The sequence below is a fragment of the Chiloscyllium punctatum genome, chromosome 45, assembly GCF_047496795.1.
Source record: "Chiloscyllium punctatum isolate Juve2018m chromosome 45, sChiPun1.3, whole genome shotgun sequence".
In the NCBI taxonomy this organism is placed as follows: domain Eukaryota; kingdom Metazoa; phylum Chordata; class Chondrichthyes; order Orectolobiformes; family Hemiscylliidae; genus Chiloscyllium; species Chiloscyllium punctatum.
The window spans coordinates 11,975,403-11,998,176 of record NC_092783.1 but is presented as its reverse complement, the minus strand read 5'-3'; the positions used below and the strand labels follow the sequence as shown (position 1 = coordinate 11,998,176).

The following is a 22,774-nucleotide window of genomic DNA, read 5'->3' as shown; positions in this document are numbered from 1 at the left end:
ATGGCATTATGACAGGTTCGCTGTCACTTTTACTGACACAATGTTTTTATTTAGAGATCTTATTTTCTTTGAAATTAAATTCTTAGGCAGTTGTGGTGGGATTCGACCTTGCTTTCTCTGGGTATTGGTGTTCCCTTCTTTGAAGTCATCCTAATAACATAATGGTGAAAAGTAAAGGCACGTCTTGGTGGGGCCTCTCATATCCAAAAACTTTGAAATGCTTTTTGGATTTTACTAACTGTTGAGAAGTTATGAAGCTGGAAAGAGCTCTTTGCTTCAATACAAATTCGGTCTATTTATTTTTACTGCAAGAGCAAAAACATTAGTAAGACATTTAATTTTACAAAAACAAATAATGGCTGCATCCTTCGCAGAATTTCAAAGCCATCGGCTTTGAGGGAATCATGGGATAACCTCACTGGAATTCAAATCATCACAACAGCAGAACCTTACTCAGATAAAGTGGTCCGCGAATCTGCTATCTCCTTGTATTCCTACCTCCTTTTATCACATCTGTCATATTCAAGCAGATGTGGAGCTTAAACGCTAGCATAGACTGAAAAACAGAGTCACATTGTCTGTTTCTGAACTTTAAACTTCTCTGTGACCCTCTATATCTAGGTTTAAAGGAGGATCAGTCATACATCTTCAGAAAGTCACAATTTTCAACTTGGTCCTGAGTTTTGTATTGCGGTGGCGCCACTCCTCTCCCCAATCTACCAGTTGAGGCTTCAGGACAAACCCACAGTGATACAACAACCATCCAACTGTTAATTGGTTCATGTGGGACCTCCATCCTCATTGAGAGAACCATCTGCCTGTGAGAGTTGCTGGGATTGGTGGACACTGCTGAGGCCGTGGGTATTCCCAGTGAATGGAAGCCATGTTGCCGGACAGCCAGTTAGGTTTGGAGTATTGTCAGAATCAGTCCAGCAGGCCCCAAGGCGGGTGGAGTTAGGTTTGTGAAACCACGTGAAAAAGGGTCCATCTTTGGAGGCTGCTGCCATTGGGCAATGGGACCCCCCAGGCAAAATTTCAGCAGCAATGGGAAGATGCTTTTTGGTGGCCATTCATTTGGCCACAATAGCCTCAACCTATCTAAGGGTGTGTCAGCCTCACTTGCCATTGGTAAATTACCAGAGGAGGTGGTGTGGTGATGGGGTGAACCTTCTGCTGCCATGTTAGTCAAGGAACAACCTCCCTACCTGCTAGCCCAATCCTGAGGGGGCCACGAAATGCCGCACTTGGATCAGGAATAATGGCAGGGCATGGTTCCTGACTGACCAATGAAGCAGATTATTGCTGGGTGTGAGTTAAATCTTGTCTATCTCAGCTAAGGAAGTGGTACAGGAGAAAGCCCAGAGGCACTAATTTAAAAACATGTATTTTGTGTGTTTGTGTGTGTGTGTGTAAGTAATGTGTCATTGGATCTTTTGTATATTTTCATTCGTGGGATGTGGCTGTAACTGGTGAGGCCAGGATATATTGACCATTCCTTATTGTCCTTGAAAAAGATGGTGGTGAGTAATCTTCTTGAATCACTGCAGTCAGTGTGTGTGTAAGGTCCTTTGACAGTGTATGTACCATGGGAAATTTCAGTTTATGACCCAGTGATGTTGAAGGGATGGAACTCTGCTGCAGCTTTCAATTAGGATGCAGAAATCATGGTTTGGATGTTGATGCTGCAGGCACCTTGATGATTTTCTTCAGTACACCTCGTAGACTAGTACTCACTGGAGTCACGTCGCATCAGTGGCTTATGTGCTTAAACTTGGTGGTGGATGGGGTATCATTCAAGTGACTGTTTTTCCCAGGTAGTGTAAAAGAAAATTGAGAGGTTTTGGAGCTGCACTCTGCCAGTTAAGTTAAGAGTGCTCTCACACACTTGGGACATTTCTTTTGGAGATGGTGGACAAGCTCTGGTGAGCCAGGAGATAAGTCAATAGCCATAGGATATTTAGTTTCTGATTTGTTCTTGTAGCCTCAGTATTTTTCTGAGGGATCTAGTTGAGTTTCTGCTCATGTCGACCCCCAGCTCTGGTATAGAATGTTGAGGGATTTGGAGAATTCAGTGAAGGTGGTATTGTTTAATGTTGTGGAGAGGTAGTTAGACTCTCTCTTGTTGGAGATACATTGCACTTGCATGCTGTAGATGTCACCACTTATTCATCCAAGGTTGGATATTAGAAGGAATTATAGAGCAATACAGCACAAAAGGATGCCTTTTGTTCCATTGTGTCTCTGCTGCTTCTTCGAAAGAGTGATTACTTTGACCTGCTGCTCTTTTCTTTCCTTATAGATCTCCAAGACCTTTCACCTCAAATATCTGTCCAATTCTCTTTTGTAATTTACCCATAAAATTTGCATCCAGCACCTTCTCAGGCAATAGGTTGTGTGTTATTTTGTGATCTCATTCGATGCATCCAACTGTCTGTAATACATGAAAATCTTGTAGTGCAGTGGGAGATTGTCCCTGTTTATAAGCCAGAAGGTCCCAGTTTGAGTCTCACTTGATTGTCAAGGAAAATATATTCAGAATGTAAGAGTGCGAATGTCAACTGCAAATCTTTCCAAACATGCTAAACGAAGATAATAGGGGGTGGTGGAGTAAGATTCCTGGTCAGCTGTGTATAGATAGAAAGTTGGACCCTCTATCATCACAATTTGCAATGCTGGGCCAGAATATGAGCATAAAAGCCAGACTCCCGGCATGAACAATGTGTAATCCTGCTGTGAAGTGTTGGTTTATTTTCAAATGTTAAAAGTCCATATAGATACGTGTTTTGAGTATATGGTGTATGGTATGTGCCTGGTGAGTATGATATCAAATCAATTTACTTCAATGTCAATCAAAAACTTACTACTTCTATTCTCTCACCTCACCCCACATTGCATAAACCATTAGTTTCTATATAAAGTGACAGTACATAACATTTGAACAGTAATCTGGTGAGTAATGAAACCAGATCAGTAAGATTCCAGGTTCAGTTGTTGATCTTTAATGGGTTAACTAATTTCAGTCAGAGCAGAGGAGGAGTTGATATAATTAATTTTAAATCCCATTGTTTATGGATTGGCATTTGATGACCCTTATTTAAAATACATGTTTTTAAAATATTGGATGAAGACAGGTTGAAGGTCAGTGATAATATTTCCCACAGTAGTATAGTCTGCCAATATTCAATGCTAAGGCTTACAGAAACACACACACACACACACAACAGACAGAAATACACACCACACACACATACACCACACACACAAACAGACACAACACACACAGATACTGCACACACACAGCTCATACGGAGCGGACACAAAAATACACACCATAACACAAACAGATACTATACACAGACACTGCACACACACACACACAGCACAAATGCACGGCACATACAGAGCACACACAAAAATACACACCATACACACAAAAAGATACCACACACACAAACAGACACTACACACAGCACACACACAAACAGACACCACACACACACACACACACACACACACACACACACAGAGCACACTCAGAGCACATACAAAAATACATTGTACAGGCACAAACACACAAACAGACACCACACACACAAACACACAGCACACACATAGTTACACCCCACATACAAATACAAACACACAAATGCACACCCCACCCCAAACACACACACACAAACACACAACACATAAACTAACATTGCACATAACCATTCTCCAAACTAAAGCATACACAAGCACCACACACAATCCCCTCTTCCTCCGATTTTCTCACTCCCACCAGACGCACATAACAACATGGTTCATTCTGCAGAGATATTACATCCCAGTGAGGTGGAAAATAATAAAACTGAAAGTGCCAAATTGTATTTGGGAAAATGTTACTCCTTAGATTAAACTGTACATTCTGTTCTTGTTGAACTATCCCACAGATGATGCCTCAAATTGATTTTGGTGGTATCGCTTTTATTGTTCAGTTAACAGCAAAATTCAGTGGAATAGATTACATTGAAGAATATGAACAATATCACCTCTAAAGCAATTCATACTTTGACGATAATTTTGGCTTTTAAGACATAAATCATGACTGGTCATAAATTAAAATATATTGTATGTTCAGAAAATTGCATTTGAAAAAATACCTCTGTACCTCTTGGGCCCAACTTCAAGTTTAGACATTCATTCCCCTTGATGTGGGAAATGTAGGACTCAACAAACAGAATTATTTCTTTATTGTAACAACTGCTTGAATGTCCCCAGAAGACAGCGAGGAATTTAAGAACATAAGAAATTTGGACAGGGGTTGACCATGTGTTACTTGAGCTGCCCCGCCATTCAATAAGATCAAGACTGACTGTCAGTCTCATCTGAACTTCTCTGCCTGTTCCCATATCCCTTAGTATCCAAAATTGAAAACAGCAGATTGTTCTGGGACTAACTCAATGGAATAAGCAGAATTCAGCAACTTGTCCACTTGAAGTGAGCACAAGTGGCTGGCAATCTTGATCAAAATTAAGTTCTCAACCTCTTAACAATAATGAAACTTTCTCCCAACTACTTTCGACACAGTAGAAACATTTTGACTTTGCTGTAAAATGTACCGAGTCTTGAACACTGGTCGGCTGCAGTGCCATAAAATAATTTTACAGAGGGCTGCTTCAAAGATCATTCTGACAGAACTAGTGTATATTTTGCCAAAATAAACAAAGTAGACAGGAAAATATCATTAAACATGCTTCGAAGTGAGTGCCTAAAACCTACAAAGCTGGCCAAGATTTCCCTGACATTCATACACTGTGCACACAGGAGCAGCAACTGTTTTTCTACATCTCTCTGAAAATGTGTGTGATGTACGCCTCCTTCAGTTACTGAGTTACCAGGTTAGTGAAACCATTTTAAGGTCTCTCTGCTCAGTTATTATGGTTATGAACTGTTCTAAAGTGGGTGCTTGATGATGAACGGGACAATTCTGAGACTAATCATGAAAGATTAATCTAACTATTGTAGAGGGGAACTGAGTTGGAGTGAAAAACTGCACATTCTTTGGCTTTTCATAGCCAGTATTAGAACAGCAAAAAACATGAAGCTTGTGTGACTTAATTCAGGTTTACCAGCTTTTATCAATTCCAAGTATAGAATGTAGCTTTTTTTTCTGGAAAATAGATTATATAAAGAAAAATGAATTCCACGATTGTGTGGTCTTAAACTTCAACTGTGATGTTATAACAGCGACTACTTCATTGGTTGTTATGTATTCTGAGATGTCCTGTGGTCATGAAAGGTTCCACTTAAATGTGAGGCTTTCTTTGGATTACATTTCCTTCAGCTTTACTCTTTGCCTTGCTGGTTGTGCTGAGCTACTTTGAGGATCAAATTGGTAGTGTAGCAGGAGACGTAATTCAAATCACGCTGATATTTACATTTCACTGTGAAGACTAATAATAGATTTTTAAATGGTCTATTGAAAACAGTCCAATAAATGGACCTAACCTTAGAAAACCAGAATTTAACTGCTCTCTTTCGCATAAGCTCAATAGCCCGCTGATAGAATCCAGCAGAAAGCTAGAGGGGTGGGAACATCATCATCACTGTCATTTTTGATAACTTTAATATACTGTCCTGAGATTATCAGTGTCTGACCATGTTTTTTAAAGTACTGTGATCAAAGATAAAATATGAAAAATTGAGATTTAAAATTTCATCTTAACACAGGTTGAGCAGTTACCAGATACTGATTACTCTGCTTAATTTCCATTGAATTTAAATGTCAGTAGGAATGATTCGACTCCTATCTTATGTTGACAGTAGAATGATGGTTTAGATTGTGGAAAAGACTTGCACCTATCTTTACCATACCTGGAAAGCAGAAAGAGAAAATTCACCCAATATATCTTCGTCAGCTTGATAAGTGACAGTACATTTGGAATAGCGCATTCAATTCTGAGTCTCCCTGCTACAGGAAAGACGTTGTAAAAATTGAAAGGGTTCAGAAAAGATTCACAAGGATGTTACCAGGGTTGGAGGGTTTGAGCTGTAGGGAGAGGCTGAATAGAATCATAGGAACATCATAGGCCGAGGGTGACTTTATAGAAGTTTATAAAATCATAAGGGGCATGGATATGCTGAATAGTCAAAGTCTTTTCCTAGGGTAGGGGAATCCAAAACTAGAGGGCATAGGTTTAAGGTGAGAGAGAAAAGATATAAAAGGCACCTAAGGAGCAGCTTTTTCACGCAGAGGGTAGTGTGTGTGTATGGAATGAGTTGCCAGAGAAAGTGACGGAGGCTGGTACAATAACAGCATTTAAAAAGCATCTGGGTGGGTATATGAATAGAAAAGGTTTAGAGGGAAGTGGGCCAAATGCTGGCAATTGGGACTAGTTTACTTTAGGATATCTGGTCAGCATGGACGAATTGGACCGAAGGGTCTGTTTCTGCGCTGTACAGGTCTATGATGCAATGACTCTATATTTTTGCACTAGAGGCTCTGCAAACAATTATTAATCCTATTTGGCAGAATCTTCCCAGCCAGGAGATAGTGAGCACTGCAGATACTGGACAGTCGATAAGCTGTGGCATTGGAAAAGCGCAGCAAGTCAGTCAGCATCTGAAGAGCAGAAGAGTCAATGTTTCAGGCAGGACCCCTCATCAGGACTGGGGAGGGGGAAGATGGCTTTGAAATAAATAGGAAGGAGGTGGGGCTAGGAGTAAGGTAGGTGGGATGGCGATAGGTGGGTGCAGGTAGGAGGTGATTTTGATAGGTCGGTAGGAAGAGTGGAGTGGATAGGTGGGAAGGAAGATGGACAGAGAGGTCAGGTCAAGACGGCGATGCCAAATCAGAGGGTTGAATCTGGGATGGGGTGGGCCTCCTTCACTGCCTAAACAAGGCCACTTGCAAACTGAAGGAGGGAAACCTCATTTTCTGCCTCGGTAGCCTAAAACTGCAAACCTCAACATTGAATTCACTAGTTTCCGAATCTCCCCAACTCCCCACCCCATCCCAGATCCAACCCCCCCGACTCGACACTGCCCACTTGACCTGACCTCCCTGTCCATCTTCCTTCCCACCTATCCACTCCACCCTTCCCACTGACCTATCACAATCACCCCCTACCTACATCCACCTATCGCCAACCAACTACCTTTCCCCCAGCCCAAATCCCCTACCCCAACCTATCTCTCAGCCCCCTTCCCCCTCCCGAGTCTTAATGAAGGGTTCTACCCGAAAGGTCGACTCTCCTACTCCTCAGATGCCACCTGACCTGCTGTGCTTTTTCCAGCACCATACATTATTGACTCAGAATCTTTGCGGGCACTGAACGATGTGAGCCTGGGCAAGATATTAGAGCCCGGTAGTACTGGAAAACCTGATGACTTTTGAAGACTCTTATTTTTAACTCGCAATAATTAAGAAAAGGCTGGCTTTGAATGAAGAATTTCCAGAATGTGCTGCAGAATTGTCTCTGAGAATATCTTCAGAAGTACAATTCTTAAAAATGAAAATAAAGGCAGTAACAAGTGTTGTCAATCAGGACCTGGAAAAATCAGTGTCCAATAGAATGTTCAGTCAGCAAGAAAACTTAGGTACTTTTTCTCACTGCTGGGAGCAATTGGACAAAACACACCAAGAATATGAAGGCACAGCTACCCTGATAACTCAATCAAGTGGTGAGTGTATTATTTATGGGACAAGAATGGAAAGCTGCTAGTTGGAAATGAGCCACCCATTATACACCTTATTCTATTGTTTTATGTGAAGTGCTTTTAAAGTGTTGCCTATTATTCTGAATTAAGGCAAATGCTGACAATTATAAAAGTTTGCAAGAGCCGAAAGCATTATCTCGGTAATTACATTACAAGCTGTGGCCACTCTTCACCCTGACCTGAAGCAGAATTTCAGGGCCAATATAATTAATCTCCTGAGGAAACGCCTTTCAAAACACGTAACTGTGTGAACTTTCTCTATCATTCCCTAAAGAAATCTAGCAAAACTTTAGAACATCGATCTAACAGTGCAGGTTATATTATTCAACCCTGGCCAGCTGTATTCACAGATGAATTTTCCATCATGGGAACCAAAGTTTTCCCTAGAGCATTTATTTAGTCTTGTTCATGCTTATTATAACTTTTCATCCTGTTCTTAATCAAATATTTTCTCATATCCTTATGTAAAGGAATGAAATGAAATAGCATTAAATATATCTATAGATTTTTGAAATGTCTTCATATTTTTCACTTTGCTTGTAGTTTCACTAATTTTGTTACTCAGCTCATGCTGTTTTGAAATCATTTCAAGCATTGATTTCATATGCACCTTTCAAATCTTGTCTGGATTGTCTTCAATGAAAACTAATTTAAGTTCTTACCACATGTTGGTCAGTGGTGAAAATTGCTCGTATATCAGTGATGAGCCATCGGCTTGTACCACAGCAGTGGGTGGAGGTACATTCATTGTGCTGTGAGGAAAGCAATTGCAGGATTTTGAATGAGCTACAGTGAAGGAATAGTTTGAATATTCAGAATATTTTATGGTGACTTTAATAATAAATCAAGAATATAATGTTTCGATTCTTCTCACTTTAATGTTTCTTATTTAAGTATTTCATGAGATACTTCCAAGACAGGATGCTGCGTGGCTTGGAGGTGGTGGTGATGTTACCTTGCAGATGCTGACAAGCAAATTGGACAGTTGGGAGACAGCCTGAATTGTAACAGCCTTTGCTCAATTTACAAGTCCTCTTGCTTGACGGATATCAAGGAGCTTTCAAATCCTGACTTTCTCTATGTACAGTCAAGCTTGGTGTCAATCATAAAGTGTTTCTGGTCGTGGTGAGTGTAGATACTTTGTGGGGATTGTAATTTTCAACTTTGTTGATTTTCCTCAGTGATTGCAATTTAAATTTAAACCAAACACTAGGTTTCCCAGATAGTTAAAATCTTCTGAAGACAAATGTAATCACTTATTGTATAGATAATAGTTAATTATCTTCCAGTAAATGTCATCTTTAATGCCTTTATTATGTCATGAACCTATGTCAGGTGCTCAGGTTGCAATTTAGTAAAGATAACTAGGTGGCAGTTTGAAAAAGTTTTAAAATGATCTTGTGACAATTTTATTAGTTCTTGTATGAAATATGAGCCAAAATTTGACACAAACATTACTCAGATAGTGAATAGACGTGTTTGTAATGTGTTACAAAGTTAACGCATGAGATAGAAATCAAATGATGGTGGTGCACACAGTTGTTATTTTAGATATATTTCTGAACATTTTTACACTGACTCTACTAAGAAAAATAAGAAGTTTTGAAACATATTGTTCCAGCTCTTCCCATTTTAACACAAGTAATTGAAGTCTTAAAGGGAAAAGGTGCATTCAAGTTTCATGTCTGGAAACTACCTTCAGTTTGTCTGCCACAGGAAATGTATTCTTCACTTGCGTGTTGAATATCACACAATTAGATTTTGACTGTAAAGAGATTTGTGGATGCAGAGTGATCCCAGTGGAGTCTCTGTCCAAGAATGTTCTTTTAGACAGTGATTAATTTTGGCAAGGGAATGATTCAGAGGTGCTGATAAAATGCAATGTCTTCCATTCGTGTTCTTGCTGGACCTGTAAGATCTGGTTAAATGATTTTGGATGCTTGGAAACAACATGTACAGATTACAAATTCTATAAGGCTGAGACGCAGTCCCATGGAGAGAGACTCTTTCCCTCCCCCCCCTCACAGAGTAGAATTTTGTTTGACATTTTGGTTGAAAAACTCTTGTCGGTACAATGATCAAGTTGTGTTTCCCTCCTTGCTGGATGTGACAGTAATGTTACGTACAGAAAGTTCCTTGTGTCCCACTTGATTCTTAGAAAATGGTGAAGTGATGACAGTTTGCTGAAGATGTGGAACCTGCAGCACTGAGGGGTTTTGCTGTTTTGTATGGCACTGCTACAGGCCGCATGGGATAACTTCCTATTGGTGGCATAGTAAGAAACGAGACCTTATTCAAGAGATTCCTTAATTGATGTGTCTCTGCCCATAGACAGTTTGATGGCTTGTCATCTGTAAATACTTCATCTGAGGTGTTTCCTTCATTTAACAGCTTTTGTCAGTGGTGGTTTAACATTGCTTTCCACTCATAGTGAACAAATCTGGTTCAGGCAGAGTGGGAATTGAACTTGTAACTCTGGCATTGTTTTGACCAGAATGCTAGCCATCTAGCAATCTGATCTGACCAGTCCCTGAGGAAAATAGCTTTATGGAATAAAATTCTGTTGATTATACTATTTTGTACTATAAAACAAGGAATTACTTTGAACAAAAAAACACTGATTAGCTGTTTTAAAAACAATTTTGGCACTTAATCACATTAAGTAAATCTGTTTACATAGCCCGTTGTTTGCCAGTTTCTAACTATTAACTAATTTTGAAAAGTTTTGATTTAAGAGGTAGATACAAAGCCAAAAATGTAGTTGTCTAATTGGGGTCTAAATGAAAAGATTTATGTGGCAGCTTCTATGGTTAGTGAAAGAAAACAATTAAAGGCAGGAAACTTAACATTCAACTCTCAAATTCAGTTATCTGGATGAGTGACACATTTGATTGCAATGTTCTCAGTAGATTGGAAAAGATACAAGACATAGAATTGGGCCCATTTTTGACAGTACCATGGGTTCTTTAGCCTTAAAACACCATCTATGATGAATGTGCACATGTATAGTTCCAGTTGCATTTTGGTGAGAGGATCTTCCACTGGAAGTATACAGAGAAGGCAGATCATTACATTGTTAATTTATCACCATTCAAAATTAATGCACAACAGCAGCAGGGAGAATCCCACCTTCTCATTATCTTTGCAAGAACCAATCAATTACTTGCAGAATATTTGCTGATTTTGCTGTGATGTGGAGGTTTGTGGTACTTTCTACAGTTATCTTAAGCCAATGAAAGCCTTTGAGAAATGTGTAAGAGTGGCTGTAGAATCTGGTTCTACCTTTCAAGATGCATGGGAGCAGTTCTTTGCATTACCTTTGGACCATGGCATGACTGGGTGAATGATCAGAGGTGACACAGAGAAGGACAAGCTGCTTGATGAGTGAGGGGGAAGAAGGGATGTTGTTGGCAGGAAGCCATTTCAGCTTTGGTTATTCAGGGAGCATGGCAGCAAGTTGCATTTGAATGAAATCATTCTTAGCTTTTACAGCAGCACTCATGAGTGACTTCTGTTTATGCTCCATTAGAAGCTGAGAGATCATCCATCAGATACTGTATCATGGCTGGATTAAAAGTGTTCTCAGGAGGTTGGACATCACTTCTACAGTGCAGAGGCAGGATTCCACATTCTGTGCAAAGTCGATGCTGGGTTCCTCCATTGTCTTTGACAAAAGCTTTCTGGCAGATCAATGAATCAAGCATTTCAATATGAGTCCCTTTCTGCCTTCATCTGTAGATCGTCCCTGAGGTGCTCACTTGATTCCTTTGCCCCTGTTTTTCTTGCCCCTGTTAAGCTAGCATCTGCACCATACTTAGACCCAGCTCTTGTTATAGGCTACTTGCACTTGGTGTCTTACCACATGAAAATCTCACCTTTAGGTTATCCTTTAAAGTAGACACATTGTCAACATGTAGACTGGTAACTAAAAATGACAATGTTCCTTCTTCATCACTACCTTCCTTTGACCGCTTCTTTTTCCGCCGAATCCTGGCCAGGGTGGAATTTCTGGTTGTCACCAAAGAGAATAGTGCAAGGTTGGAGCAGCCTTGAATGAAATGGAGGCGGTTGGGTTGGGGGGGGGGGGGGGGGGGGTGGTGGTGGGGGGAGGTGGGGGGGGGGGGTGGAAATTGGTGGGAGGAGAGGAGGGTGGAGTGGTGGGGAGGAGGGGAACGAAGTTTGGGGTATTTTCAATTTGTAAATCAGAAGAGGGTGTGGGATGAAAGGGAAGTGGGATCTTAGACAAGGATTATGTCGGAATACATATTTACCTTCCTTGGTCTCATCATAAATGCAGTTTTGATTCTGAGTTTGAACTTCTCCGTGCAGGCAGATGGGTAGGTGCAGCTTTCATTGAACAATTAAGGGCCTCAAACATAAACGGTATGTGCTGGACCAACTCAGCAGGTGTGGCAGCATCTGTAGAGAGGGAAACAAAGTTAACATTTTGAGTCCTGTGACCTTTCATTGGGACTCAATTTTTTGAGAATTTTCCTTTATAAAGAGCTTTCACTTTCTGTTTCTATCAGCTCTTCAGTGAAAAATCCAACATGTGGCAGCGCATAGGAAAGTTTCCAATGCTCCACAATCTGGAAATTTCAGTTCAAAGCTAGTCACTAAAGGATTTATTGGTTGATCATATAAATATAACTGAGTTGGACAACCATGAAGAGATAGTCACAGGGCCTGAAAATTGGCTGAATTGAGTTCAAATGCCTTTTATTTCATTACTTTCACTTCATTGATCTTTATTGTGATCCTTTCTGTAGTGATGCAAATTTTTATCATGTTCTTCTCAGCCCCGTCATGTCTGGAGCCTGCTGAGCTGATCTGCACATTTATCTTTCAATGGTTCACTTACATCTACTACACATGCAGTTTCAGATCAGTGACACCATTGTCTAATGATTTGTTGCACTGCTTGGAATAAATGTGCAGACATTTTTTTCAACTAAATATCAAGAAGATAAAAACCTTTTGCTTCAGTCTTCTTCAGAAACTCAGTTTCCTTGCGAATGATCCATTCACCTTCCTGACAGGCTGAACCAGATTAACTGCAAACTTGACATTGTATTTGACCCCAAGGTGAGCTTTCCAACACACGCTCACTACATCACTGAGACCAACTATTTCCAACCTGATAATAGTGATCGATCCAAGATGGAGGACGGGAAAAATTTCTGGTTGTAACAGCTGCTCCTTTTTTGAGGTATTTTAGGTGTTGGAGGTGATTTCCTCGGATTCCAGGAGCAGCAATTACTGTTTTATATGTTGTTGCATTGTTTTGGAACTTTGGAGAAAAAGAAAGTCAAAACAACAGCACTTTTAAAAGGGAGAGGAACAGACAAAGGAAGCACATGGTGAGGTCAGTACAGGAGAGAGAGAGAGAAAGAAACCCACATTGCTAACTGACACAGCAGTGAACCTGCACAGTTACTGCCTTTGCTGTTTGAATTCATGTATCGCTGGACATCGGAGTGCATCTGGGAAAATTCACTACGCGTATATAATGAGCTGCTAGCAGAAGTGGTGGAAGCTAGTACAGTTGCAACATTTAAGAAGCATTTGGATGGGTATATGAATAGGAAGGGTTTGGAGGGATATGGGCCAGGTGCTGGCAGGTGGGACTAGATTGGGTTGGGATATCTGGTCGGCATGGACAATTGGACCGAAGGGTCTGTTTCTATGCTGTTTATCTCTATGACTCGATGACTCTACCCTTTTTTTCAGCTTATCTGCTGCTGAGACCTTCACCCATTCCTTTTTTATAACAGATTCTGACGTTTCCCTGGTTAGTCTCCCAACTTCTGTTCTCCATTAGATTAGATTCCCTACAGTATGGAAACAGGTCATTTGGCCCAACAAGTCCACACCAATCCTCCGAAGAGTAACCCAACCAGACCCATTCCCCTGCCCTATATTTACCCCTGACTAATGCACCTAACACTATGGGCAATTTAGCATGGCCAATTCGCGTGACCTGCACATCTTTGGATTGTGGGAGGAAACTGGAGCTCGCAGAAGAAATCCATGCAGACACAGGGAGAATGTACAAACTCTGCACAGTCACCTGAGGCAGGAATTGAACCCAGGACCCTGGCGCTGTGAGGCAGCAGTGCTAACCACTGAACCACCAGGCTGCTCATTAAACTCATCCAAACCTGTACCATTCATGTCCCATCTGGCACCAAGTCCAATCCCCCCAATGCTGGCTGACTTACTCCTGAATTCCTCAATTTTAGAATTCTCTGCCTTGTTTTCAAATCCCTCCAAGGCGCTGCCCCTCTGTATCTTTATAACCCTCTCCAGCCCGAAACTATCCGACATATCTGCACTACTGTAATTGTGGCTTCTAGCATCTCTTTGACATTAATTGTACCATCATTGGTAGGCACATTAACTGCAAGTTACTCATCTCTCCACTTATCTACCACTCTCCTGTTTTAAAATGTACTTCTTTGATTAAGCTTTTCGTTATTTATTCTGATTTTTCCCTCATGTGCCGTGTGTCAAGGTTTGTCTACGAATGCTCTAATAGAGTCATAGAGTCAAAGAGACGTACAGCAAGGAAAAAGACCCTTGGTTCCAACACATCCATGCCGACCAGACATCCTAAATTAATCTAGTCCCACTTGCCTGCATTTGGCCCAAATCCCTCTAAACCCTTCCCAATCATGTATCCACTCAGATGCCTTTTCAATTTGTATTGTACCAGCCTCCACTACTTCCTCTGGCAGCTCATTCTATACACGTACCATCCTCTGCATGAAACGTTGCCCCTTAGGTCCTTATTAAAACTTTCCCCTTTTACCTTAAATCATAGAATCTCTACAGTGTGGAAGCAAGCCATTTGGCCCATTGAGTCTACATTAACCCTCTAAAGAGCATCCCACCTACTCCCACCCCTACCTAATACCCATAGCCCTGCATTTGCCATGGCTAACCCACTTAACCTACATTTCCTGGAGACTGTGGACAACATGGCATGGCCAAGCCACCTAACCTGCACATCTTTGGACTGTGTAAGGAAACCAGAGCACTGGGAGGAAAATCCTCACAGACACGGGGAGTATGTGCAAGGTCCACACAGACAGCTGCCGGAGGCTGAAATCGAACCCGATCCCTTGCACAACAGTGAGGCAGCAGTGCTAACCGCTGAGCCACCGTGCCACACCTATGCCCTATCCCCTCCGGTTTTGGACTCCCCAGCCCTGGGAAAAAGACCTAAGCATATCCACTCCTCTCATGATTTTATAAACCTCCATAAGGTCACCCCTCAATCTCTGATGCCCCAGGGAAAATAGCCCCAGCCATTCAGCCTTTCCATGTACCTCAAACCTTCCAGAATGGCCTTAGGATGTTTCATTATCTGGAAAGGCATTATATAAATATTAATTGTATTTTTGGTGAGATAGACTGATGCATAACATCATTCACTCTTTGGAGTAGTTCAATTTCAAACTTTCTGAACCTGGAGGTCAACATCAGCAAGGACATTTGAATGTATTCATTTTTGTGAAGCCATCGCCATTCTGTTGGCTTGAGTTCTCATGACATTATGGGTGGTAAATCACATATTCTGGTTTATTATTAGAAATCCATTTCTCAAAAAAGGCTGGGATTCAGAGAACCATCCACTTCCTTTACATTGTGTAACATTTGGACTGTGTATTGCTTAAAATCTTTTAACTTCATTCACCTCACCTGGCAAACTGGTTATCAAACCTCAACACAGCTTAATCCATCTGGCCAAATTCAGAAATGTCTGAATTTATCCAAGAAGATTCAAATGAGATTTGCAACTGACTGGAGAGGGGGATTCTGGATAATCCAAGGTAGAGGACAGGAAAGAACTTGGCTGTGAGAGCTGCTCCTTTTTGGGGTATTTTCAGTGTTGGAGCTAATTTCCTAGAATTCTATGAGCAGCAACTACTGTTTTATAAGCTATTATGCTGTTTTCAAACTTTAGGAAAAAAGATCAAACCAATGTACTTTAAAAAGGAGGAAGAGAGATAAAGGTAGTGACATGTATAAGAAGGACAGATTGCACCTGAATTCAAAAGGGACAAATATACTGCTGGCGAAACCTGCTAGAGCTGCCAGACAGATTTAAACTTGTTGGGGTGGGGGGAGACCAAGGCAGATAGTGAGGAATGACATCAGACTGAGGCCAGTACAGTTGGAAAAAGGAAAAAGTCAAACAGTCAGGGCAAGGAACAAAGCAGACAACAAGGTAGGAATTTATAAATTAATCTGAATTTATTTCAATGCAAGAGGTAAAAGGCAGATGATCTCAAGACATGGTTAGAAGCATTGGACTGGTATATCACAGCAATTACAGAGATGTGGCTCAGGGATGGTCAGGACTGGCACCTTATCCAAGGTAAAGATGCTATAAGAAGGATAGAACAGAGGACAAGAGAGGAGGGGTAATGGTATTTCTGATTAGAGATAACATTACGGCTGTACTTTGGGACGATATTCTTGGGAATACATCCAGGGAGGTTTTTTAGGTGGAACTGAGAAATAAGATTGTATTAATGGGATTGTATCATAGACCCTCTAATAGTCAGAGGGAAATTGAGAAACAAACTTGTAAGGAGATCTCAGCTAACTGTCAGAATAATAGGGTAGTTATGGTAGGGGATTTTAACTTTTCAAACATCGACTGGGGTTGCCATAGTGTCAAAGGTTCAGATGGAGAGGAATTTCTTAAGTGCGTACAAGACAATTTTCTGATTCAGTATGTGGGTGTACCTACTAGAGAAGGTGCAAAACTTGACCTACTGTTGGCAAATAAGGCAGGACAGGGGAGCACTTTGGGGCCAGTGACTGTAATTTTAAAATAGCAATAGAAAAGGATAAACTGGATCTAAAAGATAAAGTTCTAAATTAGAGGATGGCCAATTTTGATGGTATTAGGCAAGAGCTTTCAAAAGCTAATTGAAACCGAATGTTTGTAAACAAAGGGATGGCTGGAAAATGGGAAGTTCAAAATGCAATAACGTGAGTCCAGAGACAGTATGTTCCTGCTAGGGTGAAAGGAAAGGCTGGTGGGTGTAGGGAATGCTAAATGACCAGAGAAATTGAGGTTTTGGTTAAGAATAAGAAGGGAGCATATATCAAGTATAGACAGCAGAGATTGAGTCAATCCTTCGCAGAGTATAAAGGCAGTGGGAGCATGCTTAAGAGGGAAATCAGGAGGGAAAAAAGAGTTCATGAAACAGATTTGGCAAATAGGGTTGAAGAGAATCCAAAGGGATTCTACAAGTACATTAAGGACAAAAGGGTAACTAGGGAGAGAATTGGTCAGCAAGGCCGCCTATCTGTGGAACTGCAGGAGATGGGGTAGATAGTAAAAGTGTATTTTTCATCAGTGTTTACTGGGGGAAAATATGGAAGATAAAGAAGGTGGCGAAATAGAAGGTGGCATCTTGAAAAATGTCCATAATAGAGAGGAGGAGGTGCTGGACATATTATAACGTATAAAGGTGGATAAATCCCCAGGACAGGATCAGGTGTATCCTAGAACTCTTTGAGAAGCTAGGGAAGTGATTGCTGGGCCCCTTGCTGAGATATTTGTATCATTGATAGTTACAGGTGAGGTGCCAGAAGACTGGAGGTTGGCTAATTGTAGTGCCACCACATAAGAAAGGTGGTAAGGAGAAGCCATGGAGCTACAGGCTGGTCAGCCTCATGTTGGTGTTGGAGGGAATCTTGAGGGAATCTTGAGGGATAGGATCTACATGCATTTGGAAAAGCAAGGACCGATTAGGGATAGTCAACATGGCTTTGTGCGTGGGAAATTGTGTCTCACTAATTTGATTGAGTGATTTGAAGAAGTAACAAAGAGGATTGATGAGGGCAGAGAAGTGGACATGATCTGTGTGTACTTCAGTAAGGCATTCAACAAGGTTCCTCATGGTAGACTGGTGGGAAAGGTTAGAACACATGGAAAGGTTAGAACATATGGAATACAGGGATAACTAGCTACATGTACTTGGATACAGAATTGGCTTAAAGGTTGAAGGCAGAGAATGGTGATGGAGGATTGTTTTTCAGACTGGAGGCCCGTGACCACAAGGATCGGTGCTTTTCATCATTTATATAAATGATTTGGATGTGAATATAGGAGGTATAGTTAGTAAATTTGAAGATGACACCAAAATTGGAGGTGTAGTGGACAGCAAAGAAGTTTACCTCAGAACACAATGGGATCTTGATCAGATGGGCAATGGGCTGAGAAGTGTCAGATGGAGTTTAATTTAGATAAATGTGATGTGCTGCATTTTGGAAAGGCAAATTAGGGCACTTAATGGCAAGATCCTGGGGAGTGTTGCTGAACAAGAGATCTTGGAGTGCAGGTTCATAGTTCCTTAAAAGTGGAGTCACAGAAATATAGAATAGTGAAGAAAACATTTGGTATTTGTGTCTTTATTGTTCAGAGCACTAAGTACAGGAGTTGGGAGGTCGTGTTTGGCTGTACAGGACATTTGGAATACTGCATTCAATTCTGGTCTCTCTGCTATAGGAAGGATATTGTTAAACAAAAAAGCTCAGAAAAGATTTACAAGGATGTTGTCAGGGTTGGAGAATTTGAGCTATAGGGAGAGGCTGAATAGACTGGGGCTGTTTCCCCTGGAATATTGGAGGCTTAGGGGTGACCTTTTAGAGGTTTATAAAATCATGAGAGGCATGGATATGGTGAATAACCAAGGTCTTTTCTCTGGGGTGGGTAAGTCCAAAAATAGGGGGCATAGGTTTAATGTGAGAGGGGAAAGATATAAAAGAGACCTGAGGGGCAACTTTTTCATGCAATGGGTGGTGCATGTATGTAACGAGCTGCCAGAGGAAGTGGTGGAGACTGGTACAATTTAAATGCTTAAGTATTTAAAAGGCATCTGGATGGGTATATGAATAGGAAGGATTTAAAGGGATATAAGCCAAACGCTGGCAAATGATATTAATTATTATAGGATGTCTGGTCGGCATGGACGAGTTCGTCTTAAGGGTCTGTTTCCGTGCTGTAGAACTCTATGAATTTGACTCTATGAGTGCTGAACTTTAGTATTTTTAATACTATAAATCTGGTCACAGCCTCATAAAAATCTTCTCAACAAAATAAAAACTATTTTTATAAAGCGCTTTCATGGGAATAATAAATTGAAAGCATTTTCAAATTACAGAATCTGACATTAATGTCCCAGATGAAAAGACCGTGGGTGACTAGTTCATGGATAATTAAATTCAGTGTTAACAGATGATAAGGTAAAGAGTCTGACATTCCTGTAGAAACATGTCATACCAATATGCCACAGAGCATTAAAAAAAGCAACCATGCTCAAAGGGACAGTGAAGGCAAATCTCCAACAATCATGAATAAAACTCCCAGTGAGTTCAGATAATCAAAGTTTTGGAGAAGATTTGTAGCTCGGGTGCTCATTGTTGTGGTTCTGTTCGCCGAGCTGGGAATTTGTGTTGCAGACGTTTCGTCCCCTGTCTAGGTGACATCCTCAGTGCTTGGGAGCCTCCTGTGAAGCGCTTCTGTGATGTTTCCTTCGGCATTTATAGTGATTTGTATCTGCCGCTTCCGGTTGTCAGTTCCAGCTGTCCGTTGCAGTGGCCGGTATATTGGGTCCAGGTCGATGTGCTTATTGATTGAATCTGTGGATGAGTGCCATGCCTCTAGGAACTCCCTGGCTGTTCTCTGTTTGGCTTGTCCCAGTCGAACTCATGTTGCTTGTCATCTGAGTGTGTGGCTACTAAGGATAACTGGTCATGTCGTTTCATGGCTAGTTGGTGTTCATGGATGCAGACCATTAGCTGTCTTCCTGTTTGTCCTATGTAATGTTTTGTGCAGTCCTTACATGGGATTTTGTACACTACATTGGTTTTGCTCATGCTGGGTATCTGGCCCTTCGTCCTGGTGAGTTGTTGTCTGAGGGTGGCTGTTGGTTTGTGTGCTGTTATGAGTCCTAGTGGTCGCAGTAGTCTGGCTGTCAGTTCTGAAATGTTTTTGATGTATGGTAACATGGCTAGTCCTTTGGATTGTGGCATGTTCTCATTCCGTTGTCTTTCCCTTAGGCATCTGTTGATGAAATTGCGGGGGTATCCGTTTTTGGCGAATACATTGCATAGGTTGAGAAAGATTTAAAAGGGATCTAAGGGGCAACTTTTTCACCCATAGGATGGTACATGTTTGGAATGAGCTGCCAGACAAAGTGCTGGAGACTGGTAGAATCACAACATTTAAAAGGCATTCTGGATAGGTATATGAATTAGAAGGGTTTAGGGGGACATAGGCTAAGTGCTGGCAAATGGGACTAGATTATTTCAAGTTATCTGGTCAGCATGGATGAGTTGGACAAAAGGGTCTGTTTCCGTGCTAACTATCTCTATGACTCTATGAGTTTGGGTTTGTGTATGAAAAATATTAAGACTATTTCATTCATTCCAATTAGACAAGGAAAAAAGACCATTTTGAATTAGTTGTGACAGTCCTGTATCTTATACTTCTTTGGTGTGGAAACTGATAAATACCTATCTGTTATTAAATAAGTGTTAAAGCTTTGCAGGGGAAGTGTAATTATTACAATCTGAATCATAAATAGTTCTGCTATGTGGAATACTTGTTGTTTTACAATGTGCTGTTGGTAAGACTTTTCCAAACAAAAAAGGTGCCATTGATTTGGGTAGAATGCAGACATGTTCAAAACCAGAATCCCAACAGCAGCCTACCTCTAGCCCATACCTTCCAGGTTCTAATGGAGGTGGGACTGATGTAGCAACCAAGCCACGAATAGGAAGTAGAGTTGGCAATTTAAATGTTCTATTGTAAACTACATATCCCCAGTTTATTCACCACATCAAATTTAGCTCTGGCTAGCTAAGTCTCACCAGACAGGATTGCTGGGTGTGAGAGGAAAGTGTTCTCCAATCTAACTGCTGGATCTGCCTTCCCCAACTTTCAGCATCTGGACAACCTCCTAACTCTTTCTTCTCTTCCCAAATTCCTCTCCCACCCCTCAACTCCCCCAAAAGCCACTTGTTTGTCAATCCCTCAAACTTCAATCTTCTACTGAAATGCACCACCTCTAATTGGATTTGCTTCCTGGGCTTAAACCTTTTGAATTAAACCCACTCATTGTAACTGGGATCAGTGACCAAATAGGCACTTCTGCTTCAACTTTTGGATCAGTTAGAAACCTGCTAATGGTGCTGCATGTGTGCCACTTAGGTAGAACTTGATGTTGTTGGAAAAGTTCTGGCTTACAGCTTTCCTGGACAGCCTGCTCTCAACAGGACAATAAGTTAAAATTCTTCTCTTTGTTTTTAAGCTGCGTTCTTTTGTAAAATTTCTACCAACTCTTAGGGTTGCAAACCCTGGATATATTCCTGTCCAACCTTTTATCCTCATGCCCCCATCTTCCTGCTCCTGGTTGCCAACATTTTCATTCTCACAGTGCTGTGCCTTTGTACTCACAAAGCAAATGGACTCCCCATCAGCCTCTTAGATGATTCTTGACTGTAAATCAAACTTTTGTTCTGCTACCTCCTATAGTTCTATATCTCTAAAGGCAAAGAAAAAGAAACTCAATTTTACTCCCCCTCTGCTGAGTTACTCAAAACAGGGTGCTGGAAATTGGCCTGTAATTCCTGGAAACTAAGAGTAAACCTGGAGGATTAGCAATCTCACTCACTGTTCATGGCCAAAGACCAACTCCAGGCCACATCCCATGTTATACAAGGGCTTGAGCAAGCATAGTCTGGGAAGAGTATTGACTCTCTTTCCATGTGGGAAGGTTCTTGACTTTGCGATATGGACCATCAAGCTATTTTGAACAATCATCCATAATTCCTAATATTGGAACCATGTACTTAAAAAAGGAAACTAATAAAGACATAATGCATTGTGCGAATGTACTAAATAATAATCTTTAAATGACTGGGACATTATTGGTAATTATTATTGTATTATCATACAGTTAAATAATTTTCTCAGTACAGAATAGCAAGAAGTAGTTTTCTACCCCAAAGTATTATATATGAGTTTCTACAAAGTGTATACATTTTTAATTAACCTGTTTAGACTTGTTATGATACACCTCTAGAGCATGTCTGATATACTGCTGACTCAGAAGTAGGGACACTAACACTGAGCCCCTCAAAAGTGTGAACTATTGATAATTATGCATCAATTATGGAAAATTAAGTTATTACTTAATTGTTGAAGATTTCACAAGAAAAATTAAATAACAGGCATTTACTCCACCAACTATTTTGTATAGATCCGTAGTTTAAAAGTATACAAAGGCAGAAATGTGCAGAAGCTGTTTTTTTAATTGTAAGCTTTAAAGAGCGTAATCCAGCAAATGGATAAAACTTAACTTAAAATGAGCTGGCGAAAATAAGACATTTTTATTTGACTGACAAATTTTTAAATTAATCACATTCCATTTACTGAAATGCTTGCTTTAAGTTTATAAATGGATGGAAAGGCATATGAAATGAAGTGCAGTAAACATAAAGAAAAGAAAGATTTGCATTTATAAGTCTCTTCCATGACCTCAGGACATGCTTGAAATGTGGTTAATGTTGTCACAATGTTATAATATAAGGTTTGTTTCTGATACTTACATCAATTCAGTTTCACGTTTGTTGATACACAATTGTAACCAGCCATTAAAGGCTCCTAGGCTGTCCATTGGAAAACTTGAAAATTGTAGAAATATTGAGCATGAAATTTATCTGATTGGTAGCTCTCAATGGATGATAGGTATAGCACTGCACTGTTTTGAAATTGTGATGCTATATAGTGTTCACTTCAAGCTACCACACAGAGCAACATCAGTACATGGAGCTGTGCGAAGAAGCAGGATATGAATCAACAACTAGTTTGAACAGAAGAACCATTGTTAAAGTTTGTACACATTTGTATTCTGGGTCTTTTTCTGGCTGTGTCAAGTTCCAAGTACCTCAGACTCAGCCAAGAGCATCACAATAGGGAATTGCTAGCCTATTTCATAATCCACACAATTTTCCTTTCTTTTCCATTACTTTTTGGAGGAATTTG

At 40.6% G+C, this 22,774-nt stretch overlaps 1 protein-coding gene and 1 long non-coding RNA gene across 12 annotated transcripts in view; one reads left to right on the top strand and one right to left on the bottom strand.

Moving 5' to 3' along the window:
• LOC140467156 (tetraspanin-18B-like) overlaps positions 1–22,774 on the top strand; it is a 129,533-nt gene that overhangs the window by 28,456 nt on the left and 78,303 nt on the right. Inside the window, exon 1 of one of the 11 annotated variants that reach the window (XM_072563271.1) lies at positions 4,795–4,880. The exons of 9 other annotated variants lie outside the window; for them this stretch is intronic. The gene's annotated coding sequence lies outside the window, so the exon portion shown is untranslated. Of the gene's footprint in view, positions 1–4,794; positions 4,881–22,774 lie in introns of those variants that run through there. One more of the 11 variants, XM_072563278.1, reaches the window with a different exon arrangement.
• LOC140467083 (uncharacterized) lies at positions 8,315–22,451 on the bottom strand. The gene is made up of 3 exons (XR_011955337.1): positions 22,339–22,451; positions 11,973–12,120; positions 8,315–8,453 (listed from the first exon to the last, which is right to left on the bottom strand). It is a non-coding gene; the product is annotated as an uncharacterized lncRNA (long non-coding RNA).